The sequence below is a fragment of the Macaca fascicularis genome, chromosome Y (assembly GCF_037993035.2).
Source record: "Macaca fascicularis isolate 582-1 chromosome Y, T2T-MFA8v1.1".
NCBI classification, from domain to species: domain Eukaryota; kingdom Metazoa; phylum Chordata; class Mammalia; order Primates; family Cercopithecidae; genus Macaca; species Macaca fascicularis.
In genome coordinates, this window is record NC_132903.1 from 9,029,176 (window position 1) to 9,056,151 (window position 26,976).

Below are 26,976 nucleotides of genomic sequence, written 5' to 3' on the forward strand. Positions count from 1 at the left end.
TCAATGATAAAAGTATAACAGTGCATATGATACCATCTGCCCAATTCTTAAAGCATACTAGCTCAATAAATATTTCTTGAATGAATCCTTGAATGGAAGATATTGAGAAAAGATTCTAGAAGGGACTTTCAAGATCCTGCAAGGAAAGATAAATACCCTGGCCTTTACAATTGTGCCTGCTTTTCTTTATGTTCTTGTTATGTTTAGTAACTCATAAGCTCTGTTTTACTTTTTGGTCATTTCACAAATATCATTCATGAATTGTTCATGAGACTACTTTTATTTTGATCTCTTGATACTATATTTGTCTCTGATACTCCTTTATGTGAGGTGCTGGGTTTTTATGCCACAGCTACATCTCCTACCTTTCCCTGTCACTGTTCTGTAATAGAGAGACCTTGCCCCTGAGAGGCATGGTTCCTATGCTCCCATAAAAATTACTTCCTGTTTCAGTTCACCAAAGGGGTGCCACTGCAAAGATTAGATAACAAAAAGATGAGAGAAATCAGTTTGTTTCCATTTACTTCTCAGTAGGGGATATGTTTCTGCAGTGATTCTACATCTTGCAGGACATGGTGCCTGTGTTTCCATTTTCCATGCAGTGACCCTAATCCTAGATTGGCTCTTCCAATGAGATTTTCTCCAGTTGCCTTCTCTAAAGGATTTGGATACTATTTTTGTTTTAAATTAGAAAATATTGATATGGAAGGGGAGCAGGAAAGTGGCTGGCAGAAGAGGGTGTGACCTTTGGCTACAGCTCTACCCTCAGGCCTGTGCTCACTGATCTAGGTGAGGACATCCTCTCCTTTTTTTTTTTTTTTTTTTGCCCAAGGGTTGCATTTTCTAAGACCACCATAGCCTGCCATACCCCCATCCTGTGCTATAAGAAACCCCAAGACCCTAGGAGGCAGAGATACAGCAGCTGAGTGTTGAGAGGAACCATCAGCAGAAGAAGACATAGCAACCGGACCTCGAGAGGATACCAGAGAAAGGAGATCACAAGGACTGAGGCAGCAGGCCATTCACAGCAGAAGAACAGGGAGTTCCATGGGGCTGTGGAAGGAGAGAGCTGAGCTGCCCCATTCCAAGGGAAAACCACCTTCCCACTGCATCTCCTTTCTGGCTCCCCACTCATCTGCTGAGAACTTCCACTCAATGAAATATTGCAATTATTCTTAAGCCCATATGTGAGCCAATTTTTCAGGTCTGCCAAGGCAGGAAGCCCCAGGATACAGAAAGTCCACTGTCTTTGCAGTAAGGCTGGGTGTCTAATTGAGCTAACACAAGCCACCTACAGATGAATAAACCAAATTATCACCATGTAACACATGTCCCTCGGGGATTCAGGAGCTATAAACATTCATCCTTACATGCTGCCTGGGGTCAGAGCCCCACAAACTGTCCTCAATGCTAGCCCAGCGGCGGAGGATATGGGACATTTTCCCATTTCAGTATGTGTCTGTTTCCAATGCAATGTGCTTTCTTCAATACTGTGATGCTACCTCATTGCACGTATTTGACAAAATAAGTTACAAACTATAACGAATGTAAGAAGAAAATAAATAGTGTAGAAAAGGGAAGAAATATGAAGCATTGTATTTCACAACGAATGTAAACAACTATATTTATGATTAATCAATACATGATAACAGCAGAGCAGTTGCTTAAGGTCATGAGGGGGCATTACTCCATCATCTTGGGATTTCATTCTAGAACAGAGAGTGTGAGCAGCAATAAAGTCAGATAGGGGAGAGGATACAATCTGGTGAGGTGAGGATTGCATCTTGCACCTTCATCTGCAGAAAAGGTAAAGACAGATGACACAGAAGTTGCTTCCAGCTGTATCCCTGTATTCTCTTAATTGCACATGCTGTCCACACCATGGCCTGGTGTTCACCTGGGAGTTCTCCAACATGCCATGAACACGGAGGGTGAAAACTTGGGTTATCCTAGCAAACTCCCGATTTGAGGGCTTTCATATCCGGGGCCAAATGGGAGTGGGATGGATTGATGCTGGGTGGGATGGGGCCTCCACAGTTGCCACTTCTTTTTCTGACTTTAGTGTTCCTCATCAAATTAGGGTTTCCTTCATCTGGCTCCTGGGTCTTCCACATTAAACATTTCCCAGTTCATGAAGGATGACCCTCATGAGAATCTATTATATGAGTGTTTCCTTCTAAGCACTGTCACGTTTTAGTAACTGGGCACCTTTGATACTTTTTAAACTGTAAATTACCATGCAGTCATCCACAGGCAAACTCTTGTTCTCCCACTTCTATCAGAGGGTGACATGATTCCTATAGGATGAGAGGCAGGCAACCATGTCTAACATTTTCCTGGTAATCTAGGCTCTGTTTCATTTCATCTACACATCCTTTTTCATTGTCGCAGGCCCCCTTCATTTGGGTTGTTGCTGGATGGGACTGCCTCTTGCCACAGATCTTTTGGCTACCAGGGATTTCTGAGAGTAAAAGGGACTTTGGATAGACTAGCTGAGCTCCAGTTACTGAGTCGAGGTCGTGTTGTGGGGACTGAGGATGTTTGAATTTTACAGGAGGATTTTGGGTCCTCTGACAAGAATCATTGAACATTGCCTGGACTCCAGCAAAATGCAACTCATTCTCTCACGTGAGCATTGATTTCTCTTTGCTTTCCTAGTGGGTCCACATTGCCTGTCAACAGCACCACTGGACACCATTTTCAGTATTGCAATCACCACAGATGGCCTATGGAGTGTGTGCCTGTAAGTGGAATCTGCTAAAAGTAGTGTGGCTATCCCATTGCAATGCTTCTTTTTTTTTGGAGTAACCCAACATTTTGGTGGCCTGTGTGTGTAGCTCTGCTTGGGCTGTGGGTTCCGTGTTCTTTATTTTTCTGTGGATCATGAATCCACAATGAACTGGGAATCTGAGATCCATCAGGATCCAATTCACCTTCCTCTGCAAAAAAAAAAATAATAATAATAATAAAGCTTCTCTTTTAGAAAGAAGAGGAACATGTCATACCCAATAACTGACATCTACCAGTGTCTCATTGTCCCACAGCCAACCCAGGGAGAGACACTAGCAGTCTTGTCTGCAGGACCCCTTGAATTTACCTCAAATTTGGTTCCCAGCTGAGCCAGTGATTAAAGTCATCAGGGGACACTCATCCATTGTCTTGGGATTTCATTCTGGGACAGAGAGTGTGAGCGGCAGTTAGGACAGATAGGAGTGAGGATACAACGTGGTGACTGGTAGATGGGGTCCTGCACCTTCACCTGCAATAGAAGGTGAAGACAGATGACACAAAAGGTGCTTGCAACTGCATCCCTGCATTCCATTAATTGCAACAGCAGTTCATACCGTGGCCCTGTCTTCAACTGGGAGTACTCCAATGTGCAGGGAACATTTGGAGTGCAAACAGGGGCCATCTTGGCAAACTCTCAATTTGAGGATTTTCATTCCCATTCTCAAATGGGAGTGGAGTGGAATGATGCTGGGTAGAATATGGCCTCCATACTTACCTACTCTTTTCCTGACTTCCATGTTCCTTGTCTGTCTAGGGTTTCCTGGGTTTGGCTAAATGTCTTACACACTAACTGTTTCACAGTTCACAGAGGACAGCCCTTATGGGAATCCATTGTATGAGTGTCTCCTCCTAAACATTCTCACATTTTAATGACTGAGCTTCTTTGATGCATTTAAAACCATAAATTTCTGTTATGGATGCCGAAACAAAACTCTTATTCTCCCACTTCTATCGGATGGCTGTGTCATTCCTGTAGCATGAGAAACAGGCTGGTGTGTCTGGATATTTTTCTGGTAATTTAGGCTGTGTTTCATTACATCTGCACGTCCTTTCTCATTGTGGAGGGAGTATTTCATTGAGCTGTTGCTGGATGTGACTACCTCACACCAAGATCTCTTGGCTGCCAGGGATTTCAGGGAGGAAAAGGGAAGTTGGGTAGGCTGACTGTGCTTCAGGGTGTGGGTCAGGGTCTCTTTGTGGAGACTGAGGTTTTTTGCATTTCGCAGGAGGCTTTTGGATCCTCTGGCAGGAATGTCTGAATGCTGTTTGGACTCCAGCACAAGTCAGTTCATTCTCTTGAGTGAGTTTTGATTTTTCCTTGCTTTCATGGTGGGTCCGCAGTGACTTTCAACAATGCTACTAGACACCTTTTTCAGACTTGCAATCAAAACAGACGGCCTCTGAGACACTGTCTCAACCTCATCTGCACCTGTGAGCCACCAGTTTGAGGTGTGAGAGCACAGCTCCACCTTAGATTTGCCTTCCTTGTGATCCCTGCCTTTCCCAGACAGTGCTTGGGAGTACAGGGTGAAGGGAGGAAGTTAGGTAAAGGGCAGAGCCATCTTTCACTGATACCCACCTCTGGGGTCTCACATGTGATTCTATCAACCAAAAATCCCTCAACAACTTACCAGACTATATTCCAAACCCCATGGATCCAGATTCTTGCACACAGCCTCTTTCAGGAAAGCAATCAGAAGAGCAGTTTTCAGGGGCCCGTGCACAGTCTCAAAATTCTCATTCTCCAGCTGGACCAGACCACGAAAACGACCCAATGGAGTCCTAAGGTGGAGACTTACAGGGTCCCACAGAGGGTTATCACAGGCAGTCTTTCTCCCAAAACCAGGCTGGCTCTGCCTGTACCATTTTCCTCCGCTTAGGAAGGCTCACACATCTGAGAGTTGGGCGTCCGTGCTTGCCTTGCAAATGTGCATGCCCTGTTCTCCTGACAGAAGGCCTGAGCTGTGAGCTCTGTCTAGCACCATAAGACATGACCCCACTGCCTAGTGACAAGTCACTGCAACATGGCAGAGAAGGATAGCTCTGTGGAGGTGTGTTGGGGGCGGACTGTTGTCTGTTTTCTTTGTGGGATGCACGGGATAGTCGCATGATCCTAGGAAAGGGCAGATATGTGCCACCCTGAGGAAACATCAAGTAAAGACCCAGGAATAAACAGTGAAATCCCTAAGCATCCAAAAGAATCTGTAGGATGCCTCAGGCCTGCCTACACATTATAGGGATGAGTCCTTTAGAAACTTGCTGTAGTGCGATTTCTAGTTACAACCGGCCTATGCTCCCAGGGTTGCTCTCTCCCTAGTGGGGATTTCTACAGAACCACACAGCCTCAGAAGCTGCTGGTCTGTATATTTCTGTGGGAGTGTTGAGAGTGTTGGATGTCTGCTTTTTTGTGTGCTTGTGGTATGTGTGTGTGCGCGTGCGTTTCTCCCTGAAAGTGGAGTTTGCTTACATGAGTGTTGCTAATGTACGGCAGCACTTCTTTTGTTTGAGTCTCACAACCATTTGGTGGCCTGTGTGGCTCTGCTGGGGCTTCAGGGCTCCGTTTTCTTTATTTTACTATGGATAAAGAATCCGCAGTGAATTGGGAAGCTGACTGTGACCTGTTGGGGTCCAAATCACGTACCCCTGCAATAAAAGTCAGTCTCTTCTTCAAAGAAGTGCTTCTTCATAGAAGAGGAGCACTCCTCACCCAAGAATAGACATCTCCCAGTGTTTATTTGTCCTGTGGCTAAGACCAAGAGAGACACTAGCAGTTCTGTCTGTAGCGCCTCTTGAAATTACCTCTAATTCAGTCAGTCATCAAGCTGATGCTTCCCATCATGAGGGGCACTCTTCCATCATCTTGGAATTTCATTATGGAACAGAGAATGTGAGCAACAATAAGGTCAGAGAGATATGAGGATGCAATCTGGTGAGGATTAGATGGGGTCCTTCACCTTCACCTGGAAAAAAAGGTGAAGAGTGATGGCACAGAAGTTTATTCCAGCTGCATCCTCAGATTCCTGTAGTTGCACAAGCAGTGTTCAGGTGGGAGTACTCCAATGTGCCAAAAATACTTGGAGTGCAAATTGGGACTATCTTGGCAAATTCCTGATTTGAGGGCTCTCATACCCAGAGCCAAATTGGAGTGGAATGGATTGATGCTCCATGGCATGTGGCCTCAGGACTTGCCTCTTCTTTTCCCAACTTCCATGTTCCTTGTCTGCCTGGGATATCCTGGGTCCGGCTAACTGTCTTCCACACTAACTGTTTCTCAGTTCACTGGCAACAACCCTCATGATAATTCATTGCATGAGTGTTTCCTTCTAAACACTATTGCATTTTAATGACTGGGTAGTTTTGATAATTTTAAAACCATACCTGTTACAGCCACCAACAAGGAAACTCTTGTTCTCCCACTTCCTGTTGGATAAGAAGCATGATTCCTGTTGGATAAGAAGCAGGCAGCCGTTTTTAGCTTTATCCTGGAAATCTAGCCTGTGTTTCATTTCATCTGCATGGTATTCTCATTGTGGAGGGACTCTTTCATTGGGCTGTTGCTAATTGAACTGCCTCTCACCAGGGATTATTTAGCCACCAGGGATTTCAGACAGCAAAACTAACTTTGGGTAGGTTGACTGCACTCTGAGTTGTGGGTCATGGTCTCATTTTGGGGACTGAGGTTGTCTGCACTTTGCAGGAGACTTTTGGGTTTTCTGACAGAAATCATTGAGCATTGCATGGACTCCAGCCCAAGGCAGCTTATTCTCTCAGGCAAGCCTTGATTTTTCTTTGTTTTCATAGGGAATCCACAGTGCCCTTCAGCAGTGCTGATGGATGTCCCTTTTAGGCTTGCCATTGCCACAGACAGCCATTGAGACACATCTCAATCTCATCTGTACCCGTGAAAGGCCAGTTCAAGGTGTAAGAGCACACTACACCTTGGACATGCCTTTGTAGTGGTTCCTGCCTTTTCCAAAATGCCCCTGCAAGGCCCAGGATGAAGAGAGACAATGAGGTCCAAAGCCCAGTCATCTTTTGCTGACACCCACGTCTGGGGTCTCAGGTATGATTCCTATCACCCAAAGAACCCTCAACCACACACCAGACTACATACCAGTTGTCATGGAACCCAATTCTGCCTCATAGCCTCACAGACTCTTCCCAGAGTCAGAAGAGCAGTTTCCAGAGATCACTTCAGAGTCTCCAAACACCTCCTCCTCCAGCAGGACCCGAACACGCATATGGCCCAAAAGGGCTTTGAGGTTGAGACTTTTAGGGTCCCGTAGTGGGTTTCACAGACAGGCTTTTCCTCAATACCAGGACAGCTCTACCTGTACCATTTTTCTCTGCTTGGGCAGGCTGACATTTATGACAGAGGAGAGCCTTAGACTGCCTCACAAATGCACATGCACTTGTCTCAGGGCACCAGGCCGGATTGTGAGCTCTAGTTATTGTCACAGTGAACGTCACTGTTGCCTAGTGACAAGTCCCTGCAGCTTGGGGGAATTGCAAACCTCAGTGGAAGTTCCTCTGCTGTAGACTCTCACCTGTTTTCTCTGTGAAATCCACAAGATAGTCCCACGATTCTAGGACAAGGCCGACATGAATCAGCCTGAGGAAACGTCAGAACCTCAGGAATAAACTAGGATATTCCTAAGGTTCCAAAAAAATAAAAAAGTAAAAAACAAAAATACAAATAAAAATAAATCGGCTGGATTCCTCAGGCCTGCCTAGACCTCGTAAGGGTGACTCTTTTGGAAATTCCCTCAGTGTGATTTCTAGGTACACATGGCCTGTGTTCCCTGGGGTCGCTGTCGATGAAATGGGGCTTCCTGCAGAACCACTCGGACTCAGAGGCTGAAGGACTGTGTTTCTGTGGGACTGTTTCGAGTGTAGTATGTCTCTCTGTGTGGGGTGTATGTGTGTGTGTGTGTGTGTGTGTGTGCACGCCTGTGAGTGGAGTCTGCTTAAAGGAATGTGGCTAATGCACTTCAGTACTTCTTTTTTGAGTCTCCCAGCCTGGTGTTGGGAGCCTGCCTGTATGGCTCTGCTTCAGCTGCAGGTCTCTATGTTCTTTATTTTTCTGTGGATCATGAATCCACAGTGAATTAGGAGGTGTTCTGAGACCCACAAGTTTCCAAATCACCTCTTCTGGGGAAATAAAAGAAAAAGCCACTCTTCTAGAAAGAAGAAAAGTACACCACACCCAAAAAAAAAAATCCCCAGAGTTTCATGTCATAGGGGACACCCCTGCACTGTCCCAGGATTTCCTCCTGGGACATAGAGTGTGAGCTACAATGAGGTCAGATAGGAGTGAGTGTACAATGTGGTGACGATTGGATGGGTTCCGACAACTTCACCTGCAATAAAATAAAAATGAAGACAGATGGCAGAAGTTGCTTCCAACTCCATCTCTGCATTCCCTTAATTGCACAAGCAGTCCACATTATGACCCAGTGTTTTGGTGGGAGTAGTGCAAGGTGCAAAGAACATTTGGAGTGCAAATTGAGGCCATCCTGGCAAACTCCTGATTTGAGGGCTTTTTTGCCTGGAGACAAATGTGAGTGGATTGGATTGATGCTGGGTGGGATGTGGTCTCCAGACTTGCCTCTTCTTTCCCTTATTTCCATGTTTCTCATCAGCCTAGGGTTTCCTGGGTCTGGTTTAACAACTTCCATGCTAAACATTTCCCAGTTCACGATGAACGACCCACATGAGAATCCATTATGTGAGGATTTCCTTCTAAACACTGTCAAGTTTAAATGACTAGGCAGCTTTGATATTTTTAAAACCATAAATTCCTATTACAGCTGCCAAAAGGAAACTCTTCTCCCACTTCCATCAGCGGGTGGTACGACTTCTGTAGGAGGAGAAGCACACAGCCATGTCTGACTTTTGGCTGGTAATTTAGCCTCTGTTTCGTTTTATCTACATGGCCTTCTCATTATGGAAGAACTCTTTCAATTGGCTGTTGCTGAAGGGACTGCCTCTCCGTACAGATTATTTAGCTTCCAGAAATTTTGGTGAGCAAAAGGGACTTTAAGCAGTTTGGCTGAATGCCAGGTTGTGGGTCGTTGTCTCCTTGTGGGGTCTGAGGTTGTTTGTGTGTTGCAGGAGGCTTTTCGGTCCTTTGACAGGAATCATGGAACATTGTTTGGATTCCAACACAAGGCAGCTCATTCTCTTGGGCAAACCTTGATTTTTCTTTGCTTTCATGGGGGAATCCTTAGTGCTGCTCAACAGCACCACTGAACACCTTTCTCAGGCTTACTATAGCCATAAACAGCCTCTCAGACAAGGTCTCAATTTCATCTTCATCCATGAGAGGCCTGTCCGAGGTGTGAGAACACTGCTCCACCTTGGACTTACCTTTGTCATGGTTCTTGGGGTTTTTTGTTGTTGTTGTTTGTTTGTTTTGTTTTGTTTTGTTTTTTCAGAGAGCCCCTGCAAGGCCAGAAAGAAGGGAGGCGGTGAGGTCAAAAGTCCAGCCATCTTTCACTGACACCTGCCTCTGAGGACTCAGGTAAAATTCTATCACCCAATGAACCCTCAACAATGCTCCAGATTATATTCCAATCCCCAAGGGACTCAATTCTTACACACAGCCTCTTTCAGGAATAGAGTCAGAAGAGGAGTTTCCAATAACCACCTCAGAAGCTCAAAATGCCTCATCCTCTAGTGGGACCTGAAAACAGAGATGGCCCAAAGGGACCATGAGGTTGATGCATTTTGGGTCCCACAGTGGGTTTTTGCAGGCAGCATTTTTCTTGATACCGGGGGGCTCTGCCTATTTCATTTTCCTTTGCTTAGGTGGGCTGAAAGCTCTGATAGCAGGCACCCCAGCCTCCCTCATGAATGCACATGCACTAGTCTCTGGTCACCTAGTCTGATTATGAGCTCTGGCTAGCTCACAATGAATGTCACCATTACCTAGCAACAAGTCTCTGTGGCTTGGTGGAGAAGGGGACCTCTGTAGATGTGTGTCGGCCAAGGACTCTCACCTTTCTTCTCTGTGGGATCCACGGGATTGTCACAAGATTTTAGGAGAGGGTGTAAATGAGCCAGCCTGAAGAAACATCAAGCAGAGCCCCAGGAATGAAACATGAAATCCCTAAAGATCCAAAAGGATTTGCAGGATTTCTCAGGCCTCCCTAGATGTTGTAGGGATGAGTCTTTTTAAAACTTGCCCTGCTGTGATTTTTAGGTACAGCCCGCCTGTATTCCCTGGGGTTGCTCACTCACATGTGGGGCTTTCTGCATAATCCTGCAGCCTCAGGAGCTCCTGGGCTCTGTGTTTCTGTCAGTGTTGTGAGTGTTGGATATCTGTGTGTGCATGCGTCATTTTGTGTTTTTGTGTGTGCCTGTAATTAAAGTCTGCTTAAAGGAATGTGGCTAAGCACTTCAGTGCTTTTTGTTTGTGTTTGGGTCTCCCACACTTTTGGTAGTCTGTCTCTGTGGCTCCTCTTGGGCTGTGGGTCTCTGTGTTCTTGAATTTTCTGTGGATCATAAATCTGTAGTGAACTGAAAGGCAGGCCACCCATGCGCAAATCACTTCCTCCTGCAAAAAAACCTACTAGTTTAAAAATACATGGGCAAACCACAGGAGTAACAACAAAAACAACAACAACAACAACAACAACAACAAAAAAACAGACACGTCCTGGTGTTTCTTTGTCCTGCCACCAACCCAGGGAGAGATAATAGCATTTTTGTCCATAAGGCCCCTTGAATTTACCTCAAATTCAGTTCCCAGATGACTAAGTGCTTCAAGTCATGAGGGGGGAACTTCTCCATCATCTTGGAATTTCATCCTGAGATGAAGAGTGTAACCAGCAATAATATCAGATAGGGGTGAGGATACAATGGTGAGGGGTGGATTGGATCCTGCAACTTCACCTGCAAAAAAAATGATTACAGATGACCTGAAGGTGTTTCAAACTTTATCCTTGCATTACCTGAATTGCAAAAGCAGTCCTCACCATGGCCCAGGGTTCAGGTGGGAGTATCTCAAAGTTCAAGGAACACTTGAAGTGCAAGTTGGGCCATTTTGGCAAACCCCTGATTTGAGGGCTTTACTAACCGGAGCCGAATGGGAGTGGTATGGATTGATGCTGAATGGGATGTGGCCTCCAGATTTACCTCTTCTTTTCCTGACTTGCATATTCGTCATCAGTCAAGGGTTTCTCTGGGTCTGGCTCAATGGCTTTTACACTAAACACTTCCCAGTTCACAGAGAACAACCCTGACTATATCTATTGTGTGAATGTTTCCTTCTAAACAGCATCACATTTCGATAACTGGGCAGCTTTGATACTTCTAAAACCATAAATTTTGGTTACATCCACCACCAAGAAATCCTTGTTCTCCCACTTCTGTTGGAGGGCTGCATAATTCCTGTAGGATGAGAAGCAGGCAGAGGTTTTTGGCCTTCATCTTATAATCTAGCCTCTGTTTCATTTCATCTACAGGACCTTCTCATTGTGTTGGGGCTCATTCATTGGGCTGTTGCTGGATGTGACTGTGTCTCACCACAGATTATTTTGCTGCCATGGATTTCAAAGATTAAAATGGAGTTTGGTTTGGCTGGCTGAGATCCAGGTTTCAGGTCAATGTCTCATTCTGGGCGTTGAGGTTTTTGACACTTTACAGGAGGCTTTTAACTCCTCTAACAAGAATCATTGAGCATTGCTTGGACTCAAGCACAAAGTGGCTCATTCTCTCAGGTGAGTCTTGATTTCTCTTTGCTTTCATTGGGAATCCACAGTACCCCTCAACAAAATGAATTGACTTGCTTTTCAGGCTTGCTATTGTCACATATGGCCCCTGAGACATTGTTTCAACCTCATTTGCACACGTGAGAGGCCGGTCCGTGGTGTGAGAACACTGCTCCACTTTTTACTTGTATTTTTCAGGGTTCCTGCCATTCCCAGAGATCTCCTGTGAGGTCCAGGATGAAGGGAGGGAGTGAGGTCTAGAATGCAGCTATCTTTCACTGACTCCCACCTCTGGGGTGTTAGGTATGATTCTACCACCCAAGGAACCATCAACAACAACCAGATTATATTCCAATTTTCATGGGATCCGATTCGGGAACACAGTGTCTTTCAGGAACAAAGTCACAAGAGCACTTTCCAGGGACCACCTTACAGTCTTGAAACACCTACTCCTCCAGGGGGACCCAGTCATGGAGATGGCCTGAAAGGGCCCTGGGTCTTTTAGTGGGTTTTTGCAGGCAGCCTTTTTCCTGATACCAGACTGACTCTAACTATACCATTTTCCTCTGCTTAAACAAGTTGACAGATCTGACAGCCAGCTGCCCATGCCTGCCTCACGAATGTACATCATTGAGGCTCATGGTACCCGACATTGTTATGAGCTCTGGCTAGCATCACAATAATTGTCACCATTTCCTTGCCACAAGTTCCTGCATCTTGGTGGAGAAGGAGATTTCTGTGGGGGTTCATCAGCGGTGCACTCCCACCTGTCTTTTTTATGGGATTCGCGGGATAGTTCCATGGACCTAGGAGAGGGTAGACATGAACCAGCCTGACAAAAAGTCAAACAGAGCCCCAGAAATAAACTACAAAATTCCTATGGAACCAAAATGATCTGCAATATTCCTCAGCCCTGCTTAGCCATAGTAGGGGTGTGTCTTTTTGAATCTTGTCGCACTGTGATTTCTAGGTATAGCCTGACTATGTTCCCTGGGGTTACTCTCTCCCAGGTTGAGGTTTCCTACAGAACCACGCAGCTGCAGGAGCTTCTGGGTTGTGTGTTTCTGTGGGAGTGCTGTGAGTGTTGGATGTCTGTGTGTGTGTTACATTGTGTATTTGTGTGTGTGTGTAAGTGGAGTCCGCTGAAAAAAGTGTGGCTAATGTGCTTCTGCACTTTTTGTTTGTTTGTTTGTTTGAGTCTCCTAACCATTGGGTGGCCTGTTTGTATGGCTGTGCTAGGGCTGTGGGGCTCCGTGTTTGTTTGTTTGTTTGTTTTTTTCCTGTGGATCATGAATCTGCAGTGAATTGAGAATGGGGCTGAGATCCTCTATCATGCAAATCACCTCTCCCTGCAGAGAAAAAATCCACTTTTCTAGAAAGAAGAGTAGCACATCACTCCAAAAAACAAACATCTTCCAGTGTTTTATTGTCTTGCAGCCAATCCAAGGAGAGATACTAGCAGTCCTGTCTGTAGGGCCCCTTGAATTTACCTCGTATTCAGTTCCCAGTTAACTACGTGCTTAATGTCATGAAGGGGTATTTCTCTATTGTTTTGGGATTTCATCCTGGGACACAGAGTGTGAGCAGCAATAAGGTCAGGTAAGGTTGAGGATGCAATCTGCTGAGGGGTGGATGGGGTACCATAACTTCACCTGCAAAATAAATAAAGACAGATGATACAGAAGATGCTTCTAACTCTGTCCCTTCATTCCATTAATTACACAAGCAGTCCACACCATGGCCCAATTTTCAGGTGGTAAGGAAGACCACCACCTTAGTGTCTCATAACTCAGAAAAAGAAAGACAAAGCAAAAGCGAAAGAAAGGCAGAAATGAGACCAATAGTAAGAGAGCCTGATGTCACAGCCTAGGCCTGGTAGTTAAAAATCAATCCCTGGCCTAATTGCTTGCATTGGCTATAGATTCCAGACATTGTGTGAGGATGCATTGTGAAACTTTCTGCTGTATTCTCTTCTGTCCTGATTACTGATGCATGCAGTCCCAGTCATGTACCCATGCTTGCTTCATTGATCACAACCCTTTCACATGGACTCTTTAGAGTTGTAAGCCTTTAAAAGGGGCAGGAATCTCTCTCTCAGGGTGATCTGTTTTTGAGATGCAAGTTTGCTGATGCTCCCTGCCAAATAAAGCCACTTCCTTCTGTATCCTGGTATCTGAAGGGTTTTGTCTGTGCCTCATCCTGCTACATTTCTTGGTTCGCTGACCAGGAAGTGAGGTTATTAGTGGAAGGTTGAGGTAGCCCCTTAGGTGGCTTACGCCTACTTTGTGGAGTATCCCTGAAGCAGATTTCATTCAGTTTGAGTGATATGAATCCTGAGACTGCTTCCAGTTAGGCAATTGCTCCAGTAGAATGCCTTGCCAGAGAAGTGCACGACAGGCCCCTGTGAAGGATTGAAGCAGTGGCTTAATGCTGGGAAGGAATGGGCACATTGGGTCTGGATATCTGGAACATGGTAAGACCTGTCTTAGAAACTTGCCCAACCTGTTTTAGAAGCATGGCCTGATCACCCACAACATGCCTTTATCAGCACTTTGGTTTTGGTTTTGGTTTTGATTTTGACTTGGCTTGAATTACTGGATTTAGTGTGAATCAGATGAGTGAGAGACCTTTACCCTTTCCCTCTTGCAGTGTGAGTATTGTCAAGGAAGAAAAATAGGTCAGACACAAAGTAATCCCATCCTACTAGGAACTACGTTGAACAATTTGAAGCAGAGATTTAAAAGAGACTATGGAGTTACTATAACACCAGGGAAACTTAGAACTTTGTGTGAGATAGACTGGCAAACATTAGAAGTGATTGGCCATCAAAAGGAAGCCTAGATAGCTCCCTTGATTCAAAGGTATGGCACAAGATAACCTGTAGGCCAGAACACCCAGATGTTTCTGTACATAAAGGTTACAACTGGTTTTAGAACCCCCACAATGGTTAAGAGGACAGGCAGCAGCAGCAGCAGTGTTAGTGGAAAAGGGACAGACAACCAAGGAAGGATTCCACTCCACCCAGTGAGAGAAGCCGGTTCCTATAGTTCTGTCCAATGGATATCAGAAGACTCATAGCAGGAAATGGCACTGGTGATGCCTCCCCATTACTGAGTAGAGAGACTATCCACTCCTGAGCCCACAGAACTTGCATCTCTGCAGGACACACACACCCCTAGGCCACTAAGTGTAGGCAAGAGAGGATTTGAACCTGCAGGAGAAATCCCACCCTTGGCAGCTTATTTACAACCTAAGACTGAAATACAAATGCTCCCGAGGGACGAGTGGTATTATAAGGTAGACAAGGCCAGGCATGTGGTGGAAAGGTGTGCCTATTTGTAGCAACCTTTTACCTCTGCTGATTTCCTGTCTTGGAAACAAATATACCCCACCTCATACTGAAAAGTCTCAAACTTCAATTGTTTTGCTCCAAACTATTATCCAGACCCACAACCCTACTTAGGCTGATTACCATCAGCTGCTTGTATACCTGTTTAACACAGGTGAAAAGTGAAAGGTGCTCCAGGCAGCCACCAAGTGGCTGGAGTGACATGCTCTGGCTGACCACCAAAACCCCCAGGAGTATGTGAGGCTCCAATTACCAGGAACGGACACCCACTGGGACAAAAATGAAGGGAAAGTTATAGAAACGCTAAAGTGATATAAGGAAGCCCTCCTAGAAGGGTTAAAGAAGGGATTTTAGAAGGCCACAAATGTTAACAAAGTCTCTGAAGTCATTCAAGGAAAATAATAGAGTCTGGGACAATTGTATGAAAGACTGTGTGAGGCCTATCATATGTATACTCCCTGTCATCCTAAAGTCCTGAAAATCAATGCATGATTAACATGGCTTTAGTTAGTCAAGGCACAGAAGACATTAGAAACAAACTTCAGAAACAGGCTGGGTTTGTGGGTATGAACACTTCACAGTTATTGGAAATAGCCAATCTGGTGTTTGTGGATGGAGATGCAGCAGGTCATAGAGAAAGCTGCAAAGAAAGCTAGTGCCAAGCTCTCTGAAACACAGACCTGCTAGCTGCAGCTATTAGGGGTATTCAGATGAAGGGCTGAGGAATGGGGGCCTGGGGGAAACATGCAGTCTGACCAACCATGGCTGCAGCATAACCTTTGCAAAAAAATCAGGCTTTGAAAAGACAAGTGCTCCCGGTTAAAAGAGAAAAACAAATGGCTCCAAGCCTGAGGTCCGAAGCAAGAATGCAGGGGCCTTGTTTAATCTGGCTGATTGCAAGGACTGAGGGGGACTGGGCTCAGGTGCTCCCAATGAGTCCATGGTCGGGGAAAGGACATTGCCCCTACAGTCAGGGGCAAGGATATTGAGTTTCTTGTTGATACTCATGCTGAACATTCACTGATAACTTCCCCAGTCTCCCCGTTATCCAAAAAGATTAACGATATATTTTTTTATTTTTTTTATTTTTTTTTTTATTTTTATTTTTTATTATTTATTTATTTATTTATTTTTTTGAGACGGAGTCTCCCTCTGTATCCCAGGCTGGAGTGCAGTGGCGCGATCTCCACTCACTGCAAGCTCCGCCTCCTGGGTTCACGCCATTCTCCTGCCTCAGCCTCCCGTGTGGCTGGGACTACAGGCGTCTGCCACCTCGCCCGGCTAAATTTTGTATTTTTAGTAGAGACGGGGTTTCACCCTGTTAGCCAGGATGGTCTCCATCTCCTGACCTCGTGATCCGCCTGCCTCAGCCTCCCAAAGTGCTGGGATTACAGGCGTGAGCCACCACGCCCGGCAAGATTAACGATATAATTGGAGCTACAGGAGTCTTGGCAAAACAGTCTCCTTGCCCCAGACTTGTGCCATAGGGGGATGTGCAGTGATTCTTCATGGCCCTTAAGCTCCCCTGGAAGGAGGAATGGAGACTTTTCTTAACCAAACTAGGCCAAGAGAGAAACAGCTCTGCCTAAGTGGTGGCCAAGGATGTGGGCAGAATATAATCCTCTAGGGGTGGCAGTGAACCAAGCCCCTTTTCTAATAAAAGTTAAGCCTGTGGCCCACCTACTCAGGCAAAGACAGTACCTCATCCCCAGAGAAGCTCTTGAAAGTATCCAGATTCATATCCAATGCCCAAGAGCCTTTGGAATTACAGTCACTTCTCAGTCTCCATGGAACACTCCCCTCCTGCCTGTTTCCAAGCAAAAGACCAAGGACTACAGGCCAGTACAGGACTTGCGCTTTTTCAATCAAGCCCCAGTGACTTTATATCCAACAGTACTTAACCTGTATCCATTTCTGGGGTTATTGCTAGCTGAGGATAGATGGTTCACCTACCTAGACCTGAAGGACATTTTCTTTAGCATCAGACTAGCTAGCTCCTGAGAGCCAGAAACTGTTTACCTTTCAGTGGGAAGATGTGGGCTCAGGTGCACCACTCAGTACACTTGGACCTGGCTTCTCCAAGGGTTCAAGAACTCCCTCACCATCTTCAGGGAGGTCGTGGCTCAAGACCTCCAAAAGTTCCCCGCCAAACACCTAGGCTGCGTTTTGCTCCAGTACGTCAACGACCTTCTGCTGGGACACTCCATGGTATTTGGGTGCATGAGAGGGATGGATGTCCTGCTTCAGCACCTGGAGAACTGTGGGTAAAACATGTCCAAGAAGAAAGCCCAGAGCAGCAAATATCAGGTACACTACCTGGGATTCCCTATCTGGCAGAGAGAACACAACTTGGGATCACAAAGAAAGCAGGTCATCTGCAGACTATAGGAGCCTAAGACCAGAAGGAAAGTGATAGAATTTTTAGGAACTGTGGGGTTCTGAAGACTGGATTCCAAACTTTGCACTAGAAGCCAAACCTTTGTATGGGGTTAAAAATGGGGACCACAAGGAACATTCTGAATGAGGGATCCAACAATACATCTTTCATGAGTTAAAAGACAAACTCGTATCAGCCCCAGACCTGGTTCTGCTTGACCTGACAAAGCCATTTACACTATGTGTGTCAGAGAGAGAGAGAAAATGACAGTTGGGGTTTGACCTAGACTCTGGGGCCCTGGCTGAGGCCACTGGCCTACCTCTCTAAACAACTAGATGGGGTTTCTAAAGTTGGCCCCCATATTTGAGGGACTTAGCGGCAACTGTCCTGCTAGCACAAGAAGCAGATAAACTAACTCTTGGGCAAAACCTGAACATAAAGACCTCCATCACCTTGCAGTGATGACTTTAATGAAAAGCAAAGGACACCATTGGCTAACGAATGTTAGGCTAAACAAGCACTGAAGTTTGATATTTGAAAATCTCTGCATAACCATTGAAGTTTATAACAACCTGAACTCCACCACCTTGCTCCTGGTATCAAGAAGGCCTGTTGAGCATAACTGTGTAGAACTGTTGTACTCAGTCTACTGTAGCAGACCTCACCTCTGGGACCAGCCTTGAGCATCAGTGGGCTGGGAGCTAGCTGTATGTGGATGGGAATAGCTTTGTCAACCCACAATGGGAGAGGTATGTGAGATATGCAGTGGTAACCCTGGATGTGTCATTTAGGCCAAACCATTACCCAAGGGCACTTCAGCCCAGAAAGTTGAGCTCATTGCTTTAATTCAGGCCTTAGAACTCAGTGAAAGTAAGACTGTAAATAATTACACTGACTCTCAATATAACTTCTTAATCCTCCAAGTGCATAGAACATTATACAAATAAAAGGGCTGGTTAAACTCTGGAGGAAAGGACATAAAACATCAGCAAGAAATCTTGCAATTATTAGAAGAAGTATGGAAACCCAAAAAAAGGTGGCATTGCAGGGTCACCGGTCAGCTTCTACCACGGTTGCTTTAGGGAACTCCAGAACTGACTTAGAGGCTCAAAAAGCAACCTCCAAACCCTACCAGACAGAAGGAAGGCAAACAGCAAAAGAGGGATGGATCCAGTTACTAGGCAAAAGGACAGTGGTACCACAGCTGCTAGGAGCTGCAGTTGCACTGACTATGCAAGCAACTACCCATCTAGGTCAGCAATCACTTGAAAAGTTGTTAGGCTGGTACTTCTACATACCACATTTGTCAGCCTTTGCCAAAACAGTGGCACAGAAATGTATTACCTGCCAACAGCACAATTCAAGCTGGGGTCCAGCCTTTCTGCTCAGCATATAAGCTTACGGAGCAGCTCCCTTTGAAAATCTCCAGGTGGACTTCACAGAAATGCCACAGTGTGGAGGTAACATGTATCTACTTGCTTTTGTATGTACATACTCTGGGTGGGTAGAGGTTTATCCAATATGAAGTGAAAAACTCCTGAAGTAACCCATGTGTTTATTTGAAATCTGTTTCCTAGATTTGCACTGCCCTTATGAATCAGCTCAGATTCAGATAATGGGCTGGCATTTGTTGCTGACTCGGTGCAGAAAACAGCAAAGGTATTAGGGATCACATGAAAACTGCATGCAGCCTACTGACCTCAAAGATCTGGAAAAGTGGGGTGAATGAATCAAACTGTCAAAAATATCTTAGGGAAAATGTGCCAGGAAACAAGATTAAAATGGTTACAGACTCTCCCTATGATATTGTTTAGGATAAGACGTATCCCTTCTAAAAGAGCAGGATATTTCCCTTATGAAATATTATATCATAGAATTCCTACCATATTATGAGGACTTCCAGGCAATCCTTGAGAGTGAGGTGCAGTTGAGTTAGAACAAGAACTACAGGCTTTAGGAAAAATTACACGAACAATTTCAGCTTGGATTAGTGAATGGTGCCCCTGTTAGCTCATTCTCCCCAGTTCACCCCTTCTCCCAAGGTGATCACGTGTGCATCAAGGACTGGAATGTAGCCCACTACAACCACAGTGAAAAGGACCCCAGACCATCATTTTGGCAGCTCCACCTGCCTGTAAGGTAGAAGTAACCTGTCATGGATCCATTACTGTCATGTAAAACCTGCAGTGCCTGAGACCTGGGAGGCGAGACTGAGCCTGGACATCCCCTGGAAAGTGACACTGAGAAAGACAAGCCCTTCTCCAGTCACGCCCAGACGCTGACTGGTCTACGCACAGCAAAAGCATGTAGAAACACATTGTGGGACTTATTCTTCTGAAAATTTGGACTTGTATAATAAAGACTGATTTTCCCCACATGGAGAACCGTTCCCAGTGTATTCATACGGTTACTGAGATAGGGCAACAAGTTAATATTATCTTTCTGTTCCATAGTTGTTATAAATGCCTAGAAACTTCAAAAGGAACTTCTTGTTTAACTTCACTCAGTGTAAAGTGTGTAGCCCAGGAAATTACCTATCTGATGTGGGCTATAACTCATCTGAGCCTCCTATGATCACAGTCTTTGAAATAAGATTAAGAACTGGTTCTTTTCTAAGTTATACAAGTAAAACAATTGCTAAAGTAGAAGAAAAATCAACCCACAAACATATAGCCTTAAATTTTGATGCTTGTGCCACCATTAGTAGTTATCAGCAAGGATTAGGATGTGGCTCTCTAGACTGGGAAAGAAAGGGATACAACAGAGAATAAGTATATTTTCCATGAGTTAGGCCTACGGGATAAAGTATGCAATTACTGGTCTTGTGTCATTTGGGTTACCTGGAAAAATAATGAAAAATTCTGCTATGGTTTCAAAAAGGAAAGGGCAGTTCCTCTCCCATGAGTGGCCACTGTAACCCCTTAGAAGTAATGATCACCAAGCCCCAGGATCCCCTTTTAAAAAAAGGGAGAACATGTAACTCTAGTGATCAGCGGAGCTGAACTGGATTCTCAAGTAAATATTTTAGTCCTAAAACAGGTCTAACTGTGGTCTCCCAAACAAGCGTTTTAGACTTTTTATGATGAATTGAATGTGCCAGTAGCAGAGCTCCCAGAGAAGACAAAGAAGTTAGTCCTACAGTAAGCAGAAAATGTAGCCTATTCCCTCAATGTTACTCCTTGTTATGTATGTGAGGGAACCATTGTGGAAGACTACTGGCCTTGGGAAACCCGAGAATTAGTTCCCACTGAAGCAGTTCTCAATAAGATTCCAGTCCAGAAGGCCCATTCTGGCAACTTCTGTGTTTTAAGAACCTCAATTACTGGATGACACTGTATAACTAGAGAAGGACAGAACTTCACCCTCCCTGTGGGAAGGCTCAACTGCCTTGGGCAAAACCTGTATAACAGCACAGCAAAAACAGCCACGTGGTGGGGTTCAAACCACATTGAGAAAAATCCAATTAGCAAATTTCCAAAATTGCAAACAATGTGGACCCACCCTGAGTGTCACTGGGACTGGATAGCCCCCACTGGACTATACTGGATATGCGGGCATGGAGCCTACACCAAGTTACCTGACCAATGGTTGTGTTATCAGCACCATCGAAAAAATTTTTTTTCCCTACTGCCCGTGAAAAGAAGTTAACTTCTGGACTTTCCAGTCTATGCTTCCCAAGAAAAGAGGAGCATAGCTATAGGCGATTTGGAAAGATGGTGAGTGACCCCTTGAAAGAATTACACAGTACTATGGTCCTGCCACTTGAGTGCAAGATGGCTCATGGGGATTCCAAACTCCAATTTACATGCTCAACCAGATCATATAGTTACAAGTTGTCTTAGAAATAATCACTAACAAAGCCGGCAGAGATTTCTTTGACTGTTTTAGGCTGGCAGGAAACCCAGATGAGAAATACTATATATCAAAATATATTAGCCCTAGACTACTTGCTAACAGCTGAAGGAGGGTTCTGTGAGAAACAACCTAAACAATTGCTATCTGCATCATCAAGGGCAAGCAGTCAAAAATATAGTCAGAGATATGATAAAGTTGGTGCATGTGTCTGTACAGGTTTGGCATGGGTTGATCCTGGATCAGTAATTGGAAAATGGTTTCCAGCTCCAGGAAGATTTAAAACTCTTGTATTAAGAATAATAATAGTGGTAAGAACTTGCTAGTTGCTCCCCTGCTTGCTACCTATGCTCCTTCAAATAATGGGAAACTTGGTTATTGTCTTTGTCCACCAAAATGCTTCAGCACAAACATGTTATATGAAAATTATCGATCTGTCTTGCAGGAAGGCCTAGGTAGTGAGGATAAGGATGAGAATTCCCAGTAATGAGTGAGACTCTCAAAGCCCGATTTAAGGGCTTTCAGACTTAAAGCCAAGTGGGCATGGGATGGTTGATGCTGGGTGGGATGTTGCCTCCAAAATTGCCTCTTCTTTTTCCTACTTCTATGTTCCTCATTGACCTAGAGTTCCCTGGGTCTGGCTCAATGACTTCCACACTAAAAGTTTCCGAGTTCACATAGGGCAACCCTCAAAAGAATCCATTGTGTAGGTGTTTCATTCTAAACACTGTCACATTTTAATGACTGGGCAGTTTTGATACTTTTAAAACAGTAAATTCTGGTTACATCAACAAACAAGGAAACTCCTATTCTCCCACCTCTATCAGAAGGCTGCATGATTCCTGTAGGATTAGAAGCAGGCAGTCATGTCTGGCTTTTGCCTAGTAATGCAGCCTCTGTTTCACTTCATCTGCACGGTCTTGTCATTGTGGAGGGGCTCGTTAAGTGGGCTGTTGCTGGATAAGATTGCCTCGCATCACAGATTATTTAGCAACCAGGGATTTCAGAGATCAAAATGAACTTTGGGAAGGCTGGATGCACTCCATGTTATGGGTTGTGGTCTCGTTGTGGGTGCTGAGATTGTTTTCACTTTGCAGGAGGCTTTTGGGTTCTCTGACAGGAATCATTGTACATTGGTTGGACACCAGCACAAGACAGCTCGTTCTCTCAGGTGAGCTTTGATTTTGCTTTGCTTTCACGAACAATGCACATTGCCCCTCAACAGCACTAATCAGGAGTTTCCAGGATGGCCCCAATTTGCACTCTAAATGTTTCTTGCCCTTTAGAGTATTCCCACCTGAAAACCGGACCTTGGTGTGGACTGCTTGTGCAATTAAGGGAATTCAGGAATGGAGTTGAAAGCACCTTCTGTTTCATCTGTTTTCTTTTTCTTTTCTTTTCTTTTTTTTTTTTTTTTGCAGGTGAAGTTATGAGACCCTGTTCATTCCTCAACAGATTGTAGCCTCACAACTATTTGATCTTATTGCTGTTCACACTCTATGTCCTAGGATGAAATCCAAAGAGTACGTAGGAGTGCCCACTCAGGACATGAAGCTCCTGTTCAGCTGTGAACCAAGTAGGAGGTAAATTCAAGGGCTCCTGAGGACAGCACTTCTAGTGTGTCTCCCTGGGTTGGCTGCAGGACAATAAAACACTGGGAGATATCTGTTTTTCAGATTTTTCAGGCTTGCCATAACCACAGGCAGCAAATGAGACACTGTCTCAACCTTGTCTGCACCCATGAGAGGCCAGTCTGAGGTTTGAAAGCAATTATTCATGTTGGACTTGCCTTTGCTGTGATTGCTGCCTTTCCCAGACATCCCCTGCAAGGCCCAGGATGAAGGGAGGCAGTGAGACCAAAAGCCTGGATATCTTTCACTGACACCTGCCTCTGGGGTCTCAGATGTGATTCTATCACCCAAAGAACCCTTAACAACGCACCAGATTATATACCAATCCCCATAGGATGAAATTCTTGCACACAGCCTCTTTCAGGAACTGAGTCAGAAGAGCAGATTCCAATGACCACCACACAGTCTTGAAACCCATTCTTCACCAGCAGGATCTGAACACACCAGGTTGTTCCAGTTTTCATGGGACCTGATTGTTGCACACAGCTTCTTTTGGAAATGGAGTCAGAACAGTTTCCACAGACCAACTCACAGTCTCAAAACGCCTCCTCCTCCAGCTTGACCTGAACATGGAGACATCCAGAAAGGCCCTTATGTTGAGATACCCTTAGGTTGAGGCACCAGGCCTGATCACGAGCTCTGGCGAGCATCACAATGAATGTCATCATTGCCTAGGGACCAGTCCTGGCAGCTTGGCAGAGAAGGAGAAGTCTGTGGAGGCGCTTCAGCTGTGGACTCACATGTCTTCTCTGTGGCATCTGTAGGATAATCCCACGATTGTAGGAGAGGGAAGACCTGAGTCATCCTGAAGAAATGTGAAGGAGAGCCCCAGGAATAAACTGGAAAACTGTTAAGGATCCAAAAAGATCTGCAGGATTCCTCAGGCCTGACTAGATGTTGTAGGGATGAGTCTTTTTGAAACTTGCCCAGTGTGATTTCTAGATACAGCCTGCCTGTGTTCCCAGGTCTTGATCTCTCCCAGCTGTGGTTTCCAGCAGAACCACACAGCCTGAGGAGCTTCCAGGCCATGTGTTTCTGTGATAGTGTTGGGAGTGTTGGATGTCTGCGTGTGTGTGTGTCATTGTGTTTGTGTGTGTGTGTGTGAGTGTATGTATGTGTGTGTCTGTAATTTGTGTAATTTGAGTCAGCTTAAAAGAATATTGATAACGCACTTCGCTGCTTTTCTTTTCTTTTTTTTTTTTTTTTGGTTTTACTTTCCCAACCTTTTGGTGGCCTATCTGTGTGACTCTGCTTGGGCTGTGGCATTCCGTGTTCTTTATTTTATGGTGAATCATGAATCAGCAGTGACTTGTTAGGTGTGCCAAGATCTGGCAGTGTCCAATTCACCTCCTCCTTCAAAAAAATAGAGTAGGTCTTCTAAAAAGAAGAAAAGCATACCACACCAAAAAAAAAAAAAAAAAACCTCATAATTTTTTTATTGTTCTGTCCCTAACCCAAGGAGAGACACTAGCATTCATGTCCACAGGGCTCCTTAAATTTAACTTGAATTAAGTTCCTAGCCTGGCAGGTGCTTAACGTCATGAGGAGGCATTCCACCATTGTCTTGGATTTCATCTGGGGACATAGAGTGTGAACGGAAATAAGGGCAAATAGAGATGAGGATAAAATCTGGTGTGGGGTGGATGGAATCCTGCAACTTCACCTGCAAAACAAATTAAGAAATGAAACAGAATGTGCTTCCAACTCCATCCCTACATTCCCTTAATTGCACAAGCAGTTCACACCCTGTTCTGGTGTTCAGGTGGGAGTACTCCAACGTGCAAGAAAAATTTGGGTGCAAATTGGGATCATCCAGGCAAACTTTTGATTTGAAAGCTTTCATGCCTGGAGCCAAATGGGTGTGGAATGGATTGATGACTGGTAGGATTTGGACTCCATATTTACCTTTTCTTTTTCTGATTACTATGTTATTCATCGACCTAGGGTTTCCTGGGTCTGACTTAACCACATCCACACTAAACATTTCCCTGGTCACAAAGAACAACCCTCATGGGAATCCACTGCATAAGTTTTTTTTTTTTCTAAACACTGTCACAGTGTTTGATACTTTTAAAATAGTAAATTCCCATGACAGCCACCAGCAATGAAACTCTTATTCTCCTACTTCTATCGGAAAGGGCTTCGTGATTCTGTAGGATGAGAAGCATGTCGCTGTGTCTAGCTTTTGCCTGGAAATCTAGCCTATGTTTCATCTCATCTGCACAGCCTTCTCTCTATGGAGGGGCTCTTTCACTGGGGGCTGTTGCTGGATGGCACTACCTCTTGCCACAGATTATTTAGCTGCCAGAGATTTCTCAGAGCAAAAGGAACTTTGGGTAGCCTGGTCATGCTCCATGTTTTGGGTCATGTTGTGGGGGCTGATGTTGTTTCCACATTTCAGGAGATTTTTGGTCTTCTGACTGGAATCTTTGAAAATTTCTTGGACTCCAGCACAAGGCAGTTCATTCTCTCATTTGAGTCTTGGTCTTTCTTTGCTTTCATGTGGAAGCCACAGTGCCCCTCAGCAGCACTACTGGATGCTTTTTTCAGGCAGACCATTGCTGCTGATGATCTCTAAGACACAGCCTCACCCTTGTCTGCAAGCTTGAGAAACCAGTCCAAGGTGTGAGAACACCGCTCCACGTTGAAAGTGTCTTTGTCATGGTTCCTGCCATTTCCATAGAGCACCTATAAGGCAAAGAATGAGGGGAGACAGTGAGGTCAAGAGCCCCTTCTAGCTTTGGCTGACACTCACCTCTGGGGTCTCAGGTATGATTCTGTCACCCAAAGAAACCTCAACACACCAGACTATATTCCAATCCCCACGGGACCCAATTCTTGCACACAGCCTCTTTCAGGAATAGAATCAGAAGAGCAGTGTACAGTGACTACCTCACAGTCTCAAAACATCCCCTTGTCCAGTGGGACACGACCACGGAGACTCCCCAAAGGGGCCCTCACGTCAAGACTTTAGAGTCTCGCAATACGTTTTCACCAGCAGCCTTTTTCCCAACACCATGCCTGTTCTGACCGTGCCATTTTCCTCTGCTTAGTCAGGCTGACAGCTCTAATAGCCAGGTGAACAAACCTACATCACGAATGTACATGAGCTAGTCTCAGAGCACCAGGCCTGACTGTGAGCTCTGGCTAGCAACACAATGAATGTCACCGTTGCCAAACCACAAGTCCCTGCATCTTGATGGAGAAGGAGACCTCCTTGGAGGTGCCTTGGCAGTGGACCTGTCTTCTCTGTGGCATTCACAGAATAGTCTTATAATCTTAGGACAGGACAGATGTGAGCCAGTCTGAAGAAACATCAAGTAGAGCTCCAGGAATAAACCCCAATTCCCTAAGGATGCAAAATGGTCTGTAGGATTCTTCAGGCCTACCTAGACTGTAGCAATGGGTCTTTTTGAATCTTGCCTAACTGTGATTTCTAGGTGCAGCCTGGCTATGTTCCCCGGGGTTACTCTCTTCCAGGTGGAGCTTTTGGCAGAAACGCACAGCCTCAGGATTTGCCAGGCTGTGTGTTTCTGTTGGAGTATTTCAAGAGAAAAAAGAGAAATCCTTTGGATTTCTGTGTGTGTGTGTGTGCCTGAAAGTAGAGTCTACTTAAAGGAATGTGTCTAATGCATTATGCATTTCAGTGGTTTTTTTTTTTTTTTTTTTTTTGAGTCTCAAAACCTTTTGGTGCCCTATCTGTGTGGCTCTGATTAGGCTGTGGGACTCTGTGTTCTTTATTTTTTTGTGTATCATGAATCTGCAGTGAATTGGGATGTGCGCCAACACCCGCTGGCATCCAAATCACCTACTCCTGCAAAAAAAAGTCACTCTTCTGGAAAGAAAAGGATCACTCCATACAAAAAAATAGACATTTTTTCCAGTGTTTCATTGTCCTGCAGGCAAACTAGAAAGAGGTAGTAGCAGTTCTGCTGCAGGGCCTTTTGAATTTACCTCAGATTTGATTCCCAGCCCACGAGGTTCTTCAAGTCATGATGCTGTAATCCTCCACCATTTTGAGATTTCATTCTGTGACATAGAGTGTGAGTAGAAATAAGGTCACACAGGGTGGAAGATACAATCTGGTGAGGGCTGGATGGGTTACTGCAACTTCACCTGAAAAAAAAAAAAAAAGAAGAAGAAGAAAACAAAAACAAAAACAGATGATGCAGAATGTGCTTCTAACTCCATTGCCACACTCCCTTAGTTGCAAAAGCAGTCTATATCATGGCCCAGTGTTCAGGTGAGAGAACCACAGCATGC

The 26,976-nt window shown here is 44.9% G+C and overlaps 1 pseudogene across 1 annotated transcript in view; it reads left to right on the plus strand.

The window, feature by feature from the left end:
- LOC141409579 (RNA-binding motif protein, Y chromosome, family 1 member A1-like) overlaps positions 1 to 26,976 on the plus strand; it is a 304,090-nt pseudogene that overhangs the window by 29,853 nt on the left and 247,261 nt on the right. The window contains exon 6 of the transcript XR_012430515.1: positions 503 to 508. The product of XR_012430515.1 is annotated as an RNA-binding motif protein, Y chromosome, family 1 member A1-like (transcript). The remainder of the gene's footprint in view (positions 1 to 502; positions 509 to 26,976) is intronic.